This window comes from Takifugu rubripes, chromosome 9 (genome assembly GCF_901000725.2).
Source record: "Takifugu rubripes chromosome 9, fTakRub1.2, whole genome shotgun sequence".
Lineage (NCBI taxonomy): Eukaryota > Metazoa > Chordata > Actinopteri > Tetraodontiformes > Tetraodontidae > Takifugu > Takifugu rubripes.
The window spans coordinates 11,038,742-11,056,104 of NC_042293.1; the positions used below are offsets into that span (position 1 = coordinate 11,038,742).

The 17,363-nt window shown below is 48.2% G+C and overlaps 1 protein-coding gene across 2 annotated transcripts in view; it reads left to right on the plus strand.

Annotated features, from left to right (window-relative positions):
* The window catches only part of lingo1a (leucine rich repeat and Ig domain containing 1a), a 63,765-nt gene that overhangs the window by 37,053 nt on the left and 9,349 nt on the right, over positions 1 to 17,363 (plus strand). Inside the window, exon 1 of one of the 2 annotated variants that reach the window (XM_011607430.2) lies at positions 8,877 to 9,365. The exons of the other annotated variant lie outside the window; for it this stretch is intronic. The gene's annotated coding sequence lies outside the window, so the exon portion shown is untranslated. Of the gene's footprint in view, positions 1 to 8,876; positions 9,366 to 17,363 lie in introns of those variants that run through there. 2 annotated transcript variants of the gene reach the window in all.

The window sequence follows — 17,363 nt, forward strand, 5'->3', positions numbered from 1 at the left end:
ATTTTCCTGACATGATGTAATAAATGCAGCAACATACCTCTCCACAGTGGGATTGGTTGGGTCGGTGTGGGTGTGTGTGTGTGCGCGTGCGGGGGCCAAAACATTTGTGTATTTACTATTTGCCTCCACATGCTCCTTAGATCGAAGGTTAAATAGTTTTATTTGCTCTGCCCATTGGCACCTCTTACCGCACACTCCTGTACGATACATTTAGCGTCATGCCGGTGTTCAGCTACCTGAGGCTTAGGAACAAGGCGCCACTAAGGAAACAGAGGCGATTGCTTTTATAGGGCGTTTAGAAGTAAGCTGGACCAAAACACGGGGATCAGGAGCTGTTTAACACGCTGCCGTTTTGCATTCTGAGTGTGTTCACAAATGTTGGTGGGCGGCGCTCTGTTGAACGTGCAGTGGTGAAAGTCTTTGGATCACAGTGGGCTGTCCACGCTGGAACGGCAGCTGTTGTAAACCAAGCACGACAGATCTGCGGATTTCTCTCAGCTGATGTGGGTTTGCGCTGAACTTGGAGTGCAGCTGGTAGAAACAAGGTTAAAGAAACGAAATGAACTTTTCTCAGCTGCTCCACACAATAAAGAGACACCACGGGTAGAGAACAATTCAAATGTTGCGGCACACGTCTGTTTCAGAGAGAAATATCGTTTTTGATTATAAACACAAATGGTGCTTTTCCCATAAGCCTTTGCAGCGGTCTTGCTGAATACTTCCTTCCTCTATAAATATAGAAATCTGTCCTTGACCCCTGAGGGACCAAGTGATGCTGCTGCTCACAATTTCAATAACAGTGCCGTTACTGATCTAGAACAGAGAGAAGAATGTTTTCAGAGCGCCTCTGTGGTCATGGCAGCCGCCTGCGCAGCGGCAACACTGAAGGCTGTAGGGACAATGGAGTAACCGCCAAAACTATCCTCATTCATACATCTCGTTCAGGCTGCTCTTCCCGCACGTCTACCTCCAGAAGGAGATCTTCAGTGAATTGCAGGTTGCCTCAGCACACTTCAGCTTATATTTGACTGTGTGGATTGACTTATTTATGTTCAATATCCATTTTTGTCTGGTTACACAGTTCAGATGCATTACCTCATAGATTTTCATGCCCTTTGGTGACCAAATTGAATGCGTAAAGGGCGTTAAATGCAAGCTTTCAAATAGAAGCACTGGGCTTCTGTAAGCATTTTATGTGTGCACGACAGCAAAATCCCCGACCATTGACCATCTATGTCATTATGAGAAGCTTTTGTGGAGTGTAAAAGGATTTAATTATACACTGTTCTTCCTGTAAGGTCAATCTTATACATACTGGCTCAGTGATGTGACACTTTTCATAATGGACTCCGTGAATGTGGCATTAATGAAGGTCTCTAAAGCTTTAGCGACTTTAATGATGATTCGTGACGTGTTGCTCGAAAAAAAAAAGAGATAAAAATCAGCTCCTACCTGCCAGTGACTGGAAAAATCTTCCTCCTTGATGCTATAAATAGACAGACCAAGAATTGAATCGACCCAGGAAAAGGAAAATATGCAACACGTGTCTCCTATTCTTGAACATCTGCATCAGATTTTTCTGTAAATCCAATTATCTCTAAAATATTTAAGCGGAGGTCTATTAGATAAAAACAGGGATCAGAGGAGAATCCATGTGGCAATCCTGCAGCACAATGCTCTGGATTAAGCACACTTGGAAGGGAGGGGGTTTGTTTACAGAACACATTTAAAAAGAAAATACTGCAATGCTGCATCCTCCAGTGCAGCTCTAAATGCAGCATCTGTTCATCTACAGGCAAGAAGCTGCAGAGAGAATGAGATTAGACCTTTCGCAGCATGCAATCACTCAAAGGATCCACTTGGATTTGGCCGTCAACAATTTAGTAAATCTCGGTCGGCGGCTGCAAAGTGATTGAAATCTCGCCTCCCTCACTGAATGATGCGCCGTTGAGGAGCGGGAGAGGCGGCGGGGGCGGCAGGTGACCCCAAAACTGCCTGAAATGGTGATTACCTAGCCAGTGTAGATTTCACCCAGCAGCACTCGCTCTCTAGCCCCGACTGTCTGAAAAACAAAAGGATGGGATTTGATACAGGGGGCAGATTAGATTTGTGCGCGTGAGCGCGTGGGCACGTTGGCGTGTTCCATGCGTGTGGCCTCATCCACTGGAGATCGAGAAATGGCGACATCTTTTACGAGGAGCACTCGTGTCGGGGAGCCATTGTCTGCGCGGCGAGATGACAGGCGGGTAACCCTGGCGATGGATGGCGCCCCGCCGATGAAAAAAAATAAATAAAAAGGCACTCATTGTTTCTGAGGCCATGAGTGGAATATCTGCAGGGGTCTGGGTCCAAAGTGCTCCTCATAATAGCCGGTCTATAGGGTAACACATTTGCTTTGTTGCTTCTGCTAGCAAATACTGTCGAAGAGCCAGATGGATTTCTTTGTGAGATTTTAAAAAAAGCATCCTCAGGCGACAGATGTGAGGTTCTGCTTACATACAACTAAAACTGAAACACTTACCTCTTTGGAACCCAAGTGGAACCCGAAAGGACCTTTGCTTGCACTGCACTGCGGAATAGACGGTGAAATAAGGGATCTGGGCTAAGGCAGAGTCTTTGTTTTTCGGATCAGGCATAAACACCCCGCGTGATTCACGGTATTTTGACAAGTGTGTCACGCTTTCACAAGCCTTTGAGTCACGTTACACCCCCTTAACTCTCGAGGTGTGTGCAAAAAACCTAATCTAGCTCATCAAGTCCCTTTGCCTTCCATCACTGTCTGACATCCACACTAATGGGGGGCTGGTCCTTACACAACAAAAGCTCCAACACAACACCGATTCAATGCTAACATCAAAAGATGCAGACAGCATCCTCCAGGAACTGTCAACCTTAATTTGTTCAGTTGGACATATTTCCCCCAAGTTGTTAAATTGTTTTGTCAGGATTGACAACTTTCATACAAGTGGAAGCTTCTCTGCTTGGTTTAAAATAATGGAAACAATCCTTTTTGGCGGCATTTTTGCGGCTTAAGCCTATATCTGACTTGACTTTTGTGTGAAAAAGAGTGAAAAATTGGGGAAACTTGGTGTTTGAGATCATTATAGACATCCCCAATTGAACACTTTTCTTTCTTTTTTGTCTGTGAGGCCGACACTTTGGTCGACCAATGTCTTCTAAACGGGGTCCGACATCCGCGTCCTTGTGTTTCTAAAACATTTCAATATTTATGTGGCAAATTTGAAGTGTCCTCATTAAAAGTCAACGCTGGGCTGAAGGACATCAGTGTTGAGACATTATTGTGCTAATAATGCTGCGGAGTCATTGATAGACGGCTGATAGCGGCGGATTATGTCGTCTCCTTTGGAAATCAGCGTTCGCCAGTGCCCCAACATTCAAAGGCTGCGCTCTCGTTAGAGGGTTGGAGTGACTTTGCCGTGGAATTTCAAGATAAGAAGCTAACGGTTATTGCTTTTATGGGACCGATATCCCGCCCAGGGCAGTCTGCGCGTGTGTCGGAGGAGCGTTTATTTGTTCATGGAGTCCTTTTAGTTTTTTGCTGCGCGCTGAGTCCAAGTAGCAACAACCTGTTAATTGTTTCATGAGCTTCAAACCACATCACAGCGTTGTTATTGCAATTCTCTTTCCCCGCAAATAATTAACCATCCATTACCTGATTATAGATGTTTGCCAAGCAAGCTGATATTGTTTTTGACTTTTTCTGAGTCGTGTGGGTGCTCATGAAGCCAGATTTTAGGAGAGTTCTGCTGATGAGTGGACGGATGAGAGGACATCTGCCTGTTATGGATGTGGGTGAAATGTCAGCCCTGAAGTGTCTCCTGGTGCGCTGCCATTGTCTACAGCAGACACTGACTGCAGATATTATCGCATCAGTCCGACACATTCGCAACGCTACAGCTCTGAACTGTCAAAAGCCGAGTGTTATCTGTAAAACCTCCCCAGCCTCAGCCTTCCCAGTATGACAGGGTCTGATTAGTGCGGATGACGGATGGAGTTTGAATATAGATTTGTGTAGGTTCTACATTCATCAGGATGACCCAGATGCCCGTGACACCAACTCAAATTCCCTGCTTATTAGGCTGATGTGTGCGAGCCAGGTGTACAATTATTTCGCTTCTTCCCAATTTTAGCTCGTGAAGGTCGTTATCAACTCCAGCACGTCAAATGCGCCATACCGCGCTTCTCGAGAGCATTAGAGGAAAGAAGAGGGGCCAGATGATGGTATGACAGCATGAAAGACTGGCAAAATTTATGAGTCAATATATCAGAGTACATTTATTGAAGGGAGCTGAAAAACAGATGGGGGTCTGCGGGGCTGCATGGAAGAAAGATGAATTCTCTTCAATTTCACTGCTCACTATTGGATCAGCGGGTATATGACCTGTATCTAGCGTATAAATATGTCTTACTGGAGGAGTATTTATTAGATAGATTTGGCTACTGTTGGGTATCACCTAAGGCTAACTAGTCTTGGGTGGGGATATCTGGACTGTGATTGGTTTAGAGTTTCCTTGGCTCTGTATTATACGGCTTCTCTGTCCAGAGACATCTATATCCTCATAAACATCCATTATCCCCTCTCCTTAGGTCTGGGTGTTTAGCTTCGGATTAGCTTGCTCTCCTGTGTCGTAGCATGCTAGTGAAGGATGTAGAGAAGCAACAGTCGTTCAGGTGTTTTGTCAGAGCTTGTTGCTGGGTCTGAAGTGCACAGGGGGGTTCTGCAAACAGTCCTGACGTATGTGTTTTTCTTTCCCTGCCTGAGAGGGAACGCTCCAGCGTTCGGAGTCACAGCGGATCTGGGTTATCAATTAACGTCAGCGTTGAGGCATCTGTCCACCTCAGGCAGCCCAGCACAGTCCCACAATGCTGTCTAATCTCTAGTCCTCTTGGTTGATTTTCTTGTTTTTAAGGTGAAATCTTTTTTCTGTGGTTCTGATTTGGACTTAAGCTGGCAGCTCAGTGGCATCTTACCTCTCAGAGATGACTTTATTTCCATCTCCTCCAAGCAGAGGTTGGCCCATAATGGGAGAAATTGACAATCCCATGGCGCATCAGCGCTGGATATACAACAATGTGAAACAGAGGTCAAGTATGAATTGGATTTTGTCGTGTTGTGTCAGGGCTCCTCACGGTCTCCGCTGGGTCGGAGGATCTTTAAAACTAAAGATTTTTTTGATGAGGGATGAAGTACCTTCAGACAAGAGACCCGTTTCTTTTCATTTAAGCGCTGGAGATCATCGGGGTCTGGACCGACACTCTGTGGCTGCTCATTCATCTCTGCACCCTCATCTCTGAGTTCTCTGCTCTTCCCTCTGATCATGCTGGCTTTTTTTCTTCTTTTTTCACCTGACTCCGCGGAGGAGACGTCCGCGCTCTGCTTCAGTCAACAAGGAGGACCAGAAGTTCAAAACTTTGCAGCCGTGAAATAATTGATGTGCTGTTAAATGGAGCAATGCAGAGTTAGAGAGACTGTTTCTATCATCCATCCATCATTAAAGAGCTGTTAAAAACACAAAGATGTAACATTAAAACACAAAAGATGCTATTTACACTCCTAAATTGCTGTATTTTGCAGATCATACAGAGTTGATTAGGTCTGTATCCTTGACCTTTAGCCTTTAGTGCCCATCGTGAGTGCACGTGAATTTGGCTCTTTAAGTGTAGGATATATTTAAATGGGGGAACATTTAGATGCATTATTTTAAGTATAGTAGAACATATGAAGCAAATAGCTTTTGTTGTCTTGTTTCCTTTATTATACATGTTGGAAAAACATGGTAGTTTCTTTTTACAGTTAAATGAAATATGGATGTAAAAAGCCGAGCTGCTCTCCGTGACGACGGTCGCAGAACCTTATATCAAATATGAAAGAATTAAACATTTAATGTGGGCCGAATGAACCCTGCAACCTCGACTCTCATCATTTCAGTTACTGGCACCAAATCAAAGATGGGGACAAAATCGGACGCTTTAGCTTTTTAATCTTATAAAAGGAAATGAATAAAGGTGCAGTTGTGCTTCCTACTGACCGCCCACTAATCTCGTGCGTTCGCACACGTGCAGGCGTGTCAGTCGTCCACTTGTATCGTTGACATCCATCCGCCAGGCCTGAATATTTGTGTTCACCTTTCTGACCTCAGAAAACCATCCTAATACATCCTGGAGGGGCCTGTTGAGGATCTAACCCCCACGCGCAGTAACAGGACGTCTGGCTCGGCCTCCTGTCTGGGCGGCTGCAGGAGAGAGTGAAGCTACGGTTCTTGGCATGAATAAATAAAGACAGGAGTGGCAGATAATTTGGCTTGGTTGTTTTCTGGGTTGTGTCTCAGCCTCCCCGCGGCTCTGGAAGTGAACACCTCTGACTCTGGCTCCCCTCAGCAGACAGAAAAGCAGGAATAAAAATAAACACACACACACACACACACACACAAACACTCTTGTGCTTCTCCTCTAATGCTGCCTGCTCCTCAGCTACAGCAAGTACCCAGAGACTCCTGCTGCACAGCCCCCTGAGGCAGAATTCTACCTACATGTAGAATTTTGAATTTTGGCTTGTTTATTTTCTATAAAATATGATTCCAACTTTGCACTGGGGTGGCATTAAACATCTCTGTCACTTAGTAACCAGAGCCTTTCTATAGGTCATCATCATCAGCCTGAAGTTCATGTGACGGACAGGCTTCACACCCAGCGGAGCAAAATAGGAAAGGGCGAGCATGCGTGCCAGTGTCGGAAAACACAGCCGAGCAAATGAATAATTAATGGGATGCTTTCAAAGCCTGCAGCGTCACTAGGTATCCATTGTTACCGCTTTTTTGTTTGCAGCTCTTAGCGAGGCAGACGGGGGCGAGGCGAGGCACGGGCCAATCCCGTGAACTCTCCGAGCAAATTTACTCCCGAGCTCATCTCCTGTGTTTTTATTAATTAACTCTTTTGTTGGATTCTTCCCGTAATACTCTCAGCAGATGACCAGTAGTCCGATGCCAGTGGGAATCTTTAAGGATGCTGGATAAATGTTTCCCAAATGCTCGGAGGAAAATGTTATCTCCGTATAAAACTTTTATTCTTTAAGGTCATTTTCATAGGGGAATCTAATGGTAACTGACATTTAGTCGATGGCGGCTCCTGAGGAACCTCTGCAGCCAACTTTATATCTGATCTAGTGAACTGATCTGGAATAAAAGAAGCCATGTTTCCCCTTAAGGAATAGTTTCACAGGCAGGCAAACAGCTCCATACCTTGTACTGATGGTGATGGTGCCCTGGCCATGCATGAACTGATGCTGATGACATTCACATGTACTGAGATGCCTCAGTGGCTTAAGTTGCTCTGAGGGTCTGTGCAGAGGAGCCGGAGGAGGCAAGAAGGGCAGAGATGCGTTTTAACACCGCGAGACAAACACTCCACCGCTAGTTTCTCTGTTGTGGGCGAGTGAAGAGCGGACGGAAATCTACACGCTAGATGATGAGATATTGCAGCAGAGACGCAATTTATTTGTTTGTTTGGTTTAAATCCCTGCGAGTGTTGCATTTAATCTCATGTTCATTTCCATTGTTTTCTGTCCAAACCGCAGAGGACTCTTGGACAAAGACATTAACAGTGTGTATTTCGCATAACTATTTTATAAAGTCCAAATAAATGAGATGATTTACATACGTGACTAATAGAAGAGTGAACATCCTCAAAATGACTCTATAATATAGATCTAAAATAGAATATTCTACAATATTCTCTGCAGTGGCAGAGGCAGTTCAACTCAGTAAAACGGTGGTTAGTCAGTGTCATAGATGTTAAATTCTTGCCCACAACAGCAACCTCTACCTCCCTGTTTCCAAGGGAACAACAAATAAGCAAGAGATTTAAGTTCCAGGCCCAGTACACGTTTGCAGAACCCACCAGACTTCTTTTACACAAGTATTTCCTGGGGAGGATGCAGCCAAACTAAGGGGAGCATTGTTTAAATTGTGTTTTTATGTCAGCAGCCTACTGTATGACAGGACGGTCTGGTTTGTGTACATTCAGATGCTTCTTGAGAACTTTTATCTCATCGTTTGCGTCTCTACCACGCTCACAGATGCACCCGCTGGTACACAAGTGGCGGCCGATAAATGTTCATCACTGCAGCCCGATTAAGCTTTGCTGCCATGTACCTGAATGCATCTCACGTTAACTCAAGTGCAGAATGTGAGGAATCATCTATTTCTCCGTCAATTAAAACTGCTGATGTAGATTGAAGTGTTTGGATCTTCTGTTCCTTTCAAATCAAAGGATGGAGTTTGCTCCAGTGAAACATTGACTTCTTTCATATATCCTCCTTCAGTCTGTCAGTGAAAGTACCCAAACTTCTTTGAAAACCACAGGAGACAAAGACAAAGGAGCCGACAGACTGAACACTGAAAGACCTGAGCTGCGCGAGTCTGCTGTAACTGAGAGCCACAGTGCCACCAGGCTGTCAGACGAGGAACTGCACCTTCCCTTTCCGTCTTTATTCCCGATTCCAATCTGTTTTTATTTTTAATTATTATTTTTTATGTTTTTCCTGTTTCCCAACAGCTTCAGTTATGTGCCTCCTCTAAACTATCATCCATTTTCTCCCGCTTTGCCTGAACTTCTCCCTTGGCCCCGTGCGCGTTAACAAGGAGGACGGGCCGGACAAACAGGAGCAGATAAGCCTGTTTCAGCATCAACAACATAAAAAAAAGTGCATATGACGATCAAGCTGATAACCGACGCGCACGACCCCCCACGCACACACACGCTCAGTTTTACCACACACTGACGCTTGAGCAGGACACTCCGCGCAGGGTGCGTCCGCCGATCCCTCCCTCCCTCCCTCCCTCCAGCAGGCGCATCGCCTGCGCCGCTGACGACAGCCAGTCACACCGCGCTGCGAGTGCAAGGCTGCATGCGGAGAGGCTGCATCAAGGCGAGAGAACTGCGAGCGCTGCGTGGGAGTTCTTCTTTCTTGCTCTCCCTACCTCACCATTTGCGTCCCTCCTTTACTTCCCACACTCGTTCCTGGTCGGGGCGCACCGGGAGTCCCATCGTCGAGGGAGGATCGCGCCGCGCCTGTGAAGGGGGCGCCGGGCTTTTTAACTCCAGCCAGCAGCGGTGCCGCCGTTGTGGAGAAACTAATTGGAAATTCACACAAGCTCTGCTCGGTGCTGTTTTGTTCCTCGGTTTTCCTCCCTCTGCCTCTCTCTTATAATTATTATTATTTTTAAATTGAGCCTTTCAAGGCGATGGACTCGAGATAGTGCACCTCACTCTGAGTGTTGGTGGCTGGGAGTTGCCGTCGGGGAGACATGCGAAAGGATGTTCGGCATCAGTGACGGACACAGCAGGTGAGTCTCTGCCCCGTGTGGAGAAGCGGGGCGACGTGTTTGGTTCTGCTTTGTTGGGTTTAGTTCTGGCTGACGCCAATATTTCTGCCCGCGACGCAGCTGAAACCTTTAGGTGGTGGGTTACGTTCCTAAACAGGGGGTTTGCTGGGGTCTGGCTTCTTCCAATGTCAAATCGGGTAAAATGCGCCAGCAAGTCGGCGCTCATTAGCGCGCAATCGGTTGACAGCTGGAAAAGCAGCCTGGGACTCCAAAGGCGCGTCCTCTGCAGGTAAAAGACGCATTTCAGATCCTCGGATAAAATTACAGACGCGTTATCGGCGCGTAAACGCACCGCAGCCTGCTTTCTTCCCCCCCTCCGCGTCTGTGTTTGCGTCTGAGAGGAGCTAAAGCCATTAATCAAAATGTAATTGTCTGCGTGTCTGCGTGTGCGCGTCCGCGCCGCTGCACGCGTGTGTTTGACAGAATGGTAAATGAGCGTGCCCCGGTCGCCCGTTTTGAAAGAAGGGCGAGTGAGTGCGTGCGTGCATGCGTGCGCGCAGGGAGTGAATGGCTAAATGTTATCCTTATCTATCTGGATCGAACCTTCATTTAGTCTCCTCTGCGGCGTGGACGCGCGAGGCGGCGGCGACGCTGCCATGTACCATAGCATTCATCAGCAAAGATGTCTATCAGGTAAATGGGCAGCAGCAGGAAGCCAGCGTTCATGATGCATTCAAATCATCCTCGGAGACTTTGGATTCTTTTTAGTTTTGTTTTGAGCCACTGGATCTATATTTAGCTCCCACTGCGACTCCCCAGCAGGACCCTGGACCAGAGTCGGGGTGCCCATGTGGGGTGCCAAGTACTGTTATTTGTTGTTTAAGGCTGCGGTGTTAGATGGGCCTGAAATCCTCCCTCCCCTCCTTTTATTGTCCAGTTCTCCCTCTCTTGTGGCAGCAGAACACTATCAGAGGAACGTGTGATGCTGCGCCTGCGGACATTCATAGAGTGCTGTCGCTCCGTCGGTTATAAATAGCCAGAGGACAGTTGGGTGGAACAGGAGCAGCCTCCCAAAGCCCGAGCAGCGGCGGAGCCTCCCAGGCTTTATCAGGTGTTTCAATCCAGGATGATAGATGGCGCTCCGAGATATCCCCAGGTGTGTGGCGCCGGGTTTCAGTTACAACACGTGGCGCAGCTCTTGTCGCCTCCCTGCTCGCTCTTTGCGTTTTACGTGCCACCGGGGAGTGACTTCCCAGTGCCCCCGCTCCCAACCAAATGTTTTTCCTTTAATACCTCACTTCCAGGCTTAACGGGCTGTTTCCCCTCCTCCTGTTGTTGCCGCTGGATTTACCGTTGATCCTTTTTTTAAAGCGGGATGCTGTTACTGTAACCAAATCGCGGCCGCTGCAGTGGCGGAGCGGCCTGATCCGCTTTATCTCCGCGCCCCGGCTGCCTTTATCAGACAAATGTGTGGCCGCTGACCTTGACTGCTTTTGAATGGTCAATAGACTTCACCTCCCTGCCCTGCGATGGGCTACAGGACACATGTAAGCAACACCTGCCCCCCTCCCACCCCCACATTATGCTGCCGTTGACACACTGTATTGGATTACGACCCGATGATCAATGTTTGCAATAAGCCGAACCTCCACGTCGTGGCCGATATTATGGAGAGGATCAGATGTCACAGGAAAATCGCGCTCCTCTAACAGCGTTATAGCGCTGCGCGGGATGCTTTACATCTTGGCATGTTTGTAATTTAATCGCACGAGGGAAGAGCGGCGACAGCAAGCCAATAAAAGCGGGGGTGGGGGGGGGTTGGTAGGGGTGGGGGTGCGTTTAATCACGCGTCCGCGTGAGAAATCGGCCACGCCGCAGATTTATCAGCAGGCCGAGGGCAGAGCAGCGGTCGGGACGGCGTGGGTGGTGACTTATCACGCTCGCAACCCGCTAGTTGACCGGCAGCGTCGGCGAGCGGCGCCGTGACGTGCGCCTGTCTCCTGGAGACGCAGATCCTGGGTGTAAAGCCGACACCTCCTGCATCGACAAGGTGTTTATTAGCTCCCAGTTGTGATGCCTGCATAATAAAGCCGTAGCACTGATGACGGTTTTCACCCGGGACGGCAATTATGTTGTTTTTACAGGGCCACGGCGGCGCCATGCACCGAGGCCAGAAGGTGGCGTGTTGCTCATTCATGCCACACCGTCATCCTTGGCGGTTGCTCTCGCAACTAGCTAAGAACAAAAGAAGCTATAAGTGTTGACCGAGCATCGCACGGTGCACGCTTCAATCACATGGCTCCTTTATAAGCAGCCGAGCACGGAGGAGTTTAATCCTTTCTGCCTCCGAGTGCAACATTTCCAGACAGCAGCTGGTCTGTGACACGTCGTCGCACAGATGGGATCCTTCAGGTTGAGCCTAGGCCGAGCTAACCTGCGTCTCCGATGTTACTGGTGGGCTCTAGGTGTCAGGAAAATGACCTTTGCTGAGTCGATGCGGTCTCTGGAGACCAAAGAGGCCTTAATCAGGCTTCTTTAGTGTTGGCGTATTGATGCAAGCGTCAAGCTTGTGTCAGCGCGGGACACGTGTTTAAGAAAACACCTCCTGGAGTTGATCACAGAAGAACCAACCAACCACCAGAGCAATGGAGGTGCCTCATTCCTGGGACACACTCCCGTTAGTTGGGCCAAATAACACACAGCCGGTAATGGAAGGCCATGCCCATCACACACACACACACACACACACACACACAGCAGCAGCAGAACAACAGCTGGGCACTGGTCTGCAGCTTTTATACCCACGGCATTTCCACCTTTAATTACAGGTGTCTGCACTCAAGTCAGTTGAGGGCAGAGAGGAGAGGGCACACACACACACACACACACACACGGGGGCGGAATCAAAGCTAACAAACATTCAGTGAGTGAAATCTTATCTCCAAGGCTGACTTCCTGGAGGAGGATATATATAAGGTTCTGCTCATGTTACCGTGGGTTTCTCCGTTACCGCTGGACCATCGATGGGTCTTTAAACACAGCCGAAAGCCTCACGTCAGCCCCCATTATTGGAAGAACGCAATCGATGCAAATTAAGTTCAAATGAATGAATATTTCTTTCTAATCCGCTGAAATCTTGGTTGATTAGAACGGTTACTTTAAACATTCTAATCAAAATGCAAAGGCCGGCGTGACCCGCCCGCGGGCCCTCGCAGGAGCGCCTCATTAGATGGGAGGTGTTGATGACGGACAAATCTCAGGTCAAGTGTCGCTGTCCTTGCCGAGACCTCTAACGAGGGTTGGGGGAGGGGGGGGGGTATCAGTGAAGGGATCGGGCAGCATCTGCACTCGTGCCCCACGCGTCCACCTTTCAGCTCAATGTTTGCAGGCTGTAGATGTTCTATCAGGAGGTTCCGTCTGTTGAGTGGGTGGTGTCAAACTGGAGGCTTTGAGAAGCACAAAAGCTCCATTTCTGATTTTAAATTAATCGATGGTCCAAATGCTTCTGGTTTTCCTTTGGTAACGTATATAAAATTCATGAGTGTTAGTTCTGGTTCAGGCTCGATTGGGTGCAAAAATAGCAGCGGCGCTACCTTTTGTTGTTTACGATTCAATCTCTGACGGAGAGAAAAGCCCGTCTGCTGTTGTCCCGCGTGATACCGGTGCCTGCATTAATAATCGCCTGAATGCTGGGATGATTGCTATTGTTCAGCAGATACACGACACGTTGCATCTGTTTGCCTGAAAGCATCCATTTAGAAAACGCCAGCGTTCGTTGACTGGAGACGGCACCACAGCATCTCCACCTGTGATGATTTCCATAAGTTGGGCGGTGCTTCGCGTTAGCGCGCGACCTCGCTCGGTCAACAGCGGATGAAGCGGCGCGGCGAGATCCGAAGGTCGAAGGAGATCAGTCTTTAGATGCAGAACGGGCGGTCTGAGCTAGCCGGGGCGAGCAGGTGCTCCAAGCAAATATGTTAAATATGCTGCAGAATTCCACCGTGGTGCTACAGTGACGGCTAATATGTACATCAGCCAGGGATCTTCCTGCGCCCCGCGCTCGTTATCTCCTCGCCCATCAGATACAATTAGTTGCTTCTTGTCTGCTGATTGTCTGTTCAGATAATCATGTTTTCTTTAATGCCATCATCTTACTCTGGAGTAGAAGGGCCAGTTGCTTATGCTAATTGCTAACGCTTCCTCCATGAGAAGAACCATGAGAAGATGCCTACCCGGTTTATCTTCTGGATTAGGTCTTTATCTTAGAAATAATAATGAGGGGAAAAAGGAACCTCTGGTTTAATGTGTTCTGGTGAGTTCAGAACCTTCAACGACCAATCAAACAAGCTCTCCCATCTAAAACTGTGGGGGATTTCTTTGTCTTCCTGAAGCCAACAGGAGCAGAGCGTGTTCTTCGTGACGGTTATAAATGACCTGCAAACGGAGAACTGAGAGGATGTCGGGGAGAAAGTGGCCGCGTGACAAGGTTCTCGTTTGGTGAGCAGCAAGGAACCAGCAAGGAACCTGGATGGCTAATAGCCCGCTAATAACCTTTAGTAGACGTGGTCACCATTGAGAAACTGGCTTGGTCACACGCAGAGGTGAAATAAAAACCTCCAATCACTCAGTTTTAGCCGTCATTTGTTGATAATCTGCGGATTCCTTTGACTCTGCCCCGACTAAAAGCAGATCAAGGCTCCGAGTTTACGACACAAGCGGGTCGATCAATCTGGAATCTTGGGGCGGCCGTTTCCCCAACTAGACGGCGGCGACCGCGGTAGAGCGGGCAGGCTGGGGCTGATGAAGGAGCCAGGCGTGATCAAAGGCGAGAAAATGAAATGGCATTTGACCCCGGTGACCGCTGGCGAGTAACACCCTGCTACGGAAGTGCAAAGTGGCTCAGGAACCTGTGAGAACCTCAAAGCGGGGACAGCGAGGCGGATCCGGGGTCACCGGGTTGCAATCGTTACTGGTTATAAGGTGGGAAACGATTTTCTCCACCTGGTTGTACGTAAATCCTCCACCTTTAAGTGGGCATTAGAATCTTGTTTACGATAAGTGAAGCGCTGTGTGAGGAAACCCTCGGGAGTAATCTCCCTCTGTAACGCTCGCCACCCTCACCCTGGTCCTGAACCTATGGAAGATATGCAAATGCTGGATAAATAATTCACAGCTTGTGCCTTTTTGTGTGCCTGCTGCTGCCATGTTGGCAGTAATGTGTGAAAAAGCTGCGGTGTTTTTATTTACTTGCTGTTTCTTGAGACACAATCGTCACGAGAACTCAGCAGATAACAACAGCAGAGGTTCAATACCCGATCACCTCGGGAGAGCTGCTTTCAAGGCTAGCAACCGCGCTAAAACTTAAATCCATGTGTTTTTTATGTACACTGACAGACAGAAGAAGAAAAATCAGAAAACCTTTTATTTTGTTGCCTCCTTTTTTAGCATTTTTTGGGTTTTTTTTCCCACTGCTGGCGTTCATCTCCCCCGTAAATGTCACACATTGTCGAATTACATGACAACGCCACTAACAAGACAAGACCACAAAGGCGAAATCCTAAAATGTGTGTCCGCAAGAATATCACCTGCCAGTCAACTCGGGATCGGAACAAAGGCGTCAAACATGGCGATTGTGTTTAATTAAGACCCGAGAACTGAAGAAGTCTATTTGATGAGCGTCGCCCCGGAGCGGTTTGTGAATTTTTCCCCCTGCGCTGGCTTCCGTAGGCGGTAGAGTTTGTGCATCTGTGCTAAACCCAAAACCATCTGGTGTTAGCATATTGGTTGACCTTGTCATTGATCAGTGTGGCGTTCAAAGACCCTGGATCGCTTTCTTTAAGAGATGTGCTGTTTTTTGTAGGATTAGCGGCGCTCATAGCACTCGAGTCTCGTCTTTTCGGCGTCTATGTGACCTCTCCTCGTGCTGCGGAGAGGCAGAGATAACAAATGGCGAGATACAAGGACGGCTTAGACGAGTAATTTTGCTTTTAATTGCTCAAACATCCCATGAGTGCTATTGCTTAAGCATTTCTAAAACTGTTGTTGTTTTCCCTCCACATAATCTTTGATTATATGAAGGTCAGCGTTTTTTTCTCTAAGCTTCTTACCAGAGACCTCGGAGCAGGTGGAGAGATGAGACAATGATGCCTTGCTGGAGCCGACAGTGAGGGTGGATTGATCAGCCCCCCCCACACCCGCAGTCATTTTGTTGCCTCCCAAACGCAGCTCAGCCATTTTACGTACAGCCTTCTTTGTTTCTTCTCCCCCATTTAGCTCTCATTCCCCCGTCTCTATCAATAGAGTTATTACGTGGGGGTTTATCTGGCTAATTAACACTCCATCTTTCTGGGCGATCTCTCAGAGGACATGGATTAAGCGCCCTTATCTTTGCACTGGAGCCATGGTGGCCCGCTCCACCTTCTATAGTGCACAGAGGAGAAAATAATGCAGATGTAGGTCGTTTTTACAGTAAACTGGTGGAAATGAGGGAAATCGGAATGAATCGTGTGACAGGAAGGAGATTTAAGCAGGTTTAGAGGCTCAGAGGTAGCAGAAACGTCCTGATTGGTTGACGGAACCCCAACGTTCAGCAGATATAATAAATTAATATCAGCGCTGCTTCCTGTCAATTGTTGTCACCTAAATGTCAGTCGAAGCAATAATCTTTAAAATCACGTCAATGTACACATTGTTAACACGTGTTAATTTCAGGTGTCAGGTGATGAATAGTCTCAGAGGCCGTGAGCGATCCGGGCTCACTCAGCTGGAGGTCGTGACCCCGGTCATGCGAAGACGTGGCGAAGGCATCAGCGTTTGGCTGCAGATGGGAAACTAAGTGTTCAGAAGGACCTTTTGTCTCTTCAGCCACTGCAGCGTCGACGAGCATAAACACACGATCCGCCCGGAGCCTCGCTCATGCGCTCTTCTTCTTTTTATGGACTTGTTGTGACTCCAGAGAGAGAGAGAGTGGGGGGATGAGGGGTGGGGGGTGTGGGGAGGGTTCAGCCTTAAATCATGGAGAGACAAATCAAAGACTTTGTTATTTGGATTTAAAATATGTGATTTGTGGATGAAACGTTGCAATTTGACGTCCTTCTGAAGAGGCTGTTGCACCGAAAAGCCTTAAAAATCTGCAAATCACTCTCAGAATCAGGTTCACCTTTACACACACACACGCACGCGCGCGCACACACACACACACACACACACACACAAAAGGAACTATGCCGGTTTCAGGAAGTGCAGTGAAAATAACTCAAGGCTGATTTTTGTTTCTGTCCTTTTTGTTCGTGGTTTAGCTGTGAAACCGTAAAATGGAGCCTGCAGAGGGGCGTGCACGGCTGTGGGAGGGGCGTGCACGGCTGTGGGAGGGGCGTGCACGGCTGTGGGACACCTGTGACGTGGTAACTGCTTTATTTAAGGAAGCTGCACTCTTCCCAGTAACCTTCCAGGACTGAGGCTAGGATCATTTAGAACCGATGGTCCTCCCAGGGACGTGTCCTCTCATCTCCGCGTGTCCTCCTCTGTCCTCGCCTCACACGTCTTCTGCTAATTTTGATCTCCGCTCCGTTGATCCGAGTCCTTCCAGGAAGACCGGCCCACCGTCTGCTAGTGTGTGACAACATCCACACAGCGGTCCTTGTCCAACTGCCGCGGCGTCTGCCCTGCTCTTCGCCAGAACCCGCAGCGGCGTCCTCCAGTGTCCAGTCCGGGTGCATTAGTGTGCATTGGGGTCACTTGGCCATCGGCTAATTACAGCTCGTTTCTCTTTAAATGCCTCACAGTGAGCTGGGGGAAAAGCTGAGCGAAGGGGACGTTTTCAACGTCGCGCTGGGAGAAAAGCCTGCAGATGCCAGTCAGAGTTAAAGCCGATGTGGCTCTGAGCCGTCCTGCGCCGGGCCCCCATCACATGTCCTCGTTGCCAATAAGAAGTAGCCTGAATTATTCATGGTGAAGGCGCCGTTCCCCTATTTGAGGAGTCAGTGTAGCAGCGTATTATGGCGCATCCTACGGATGCAT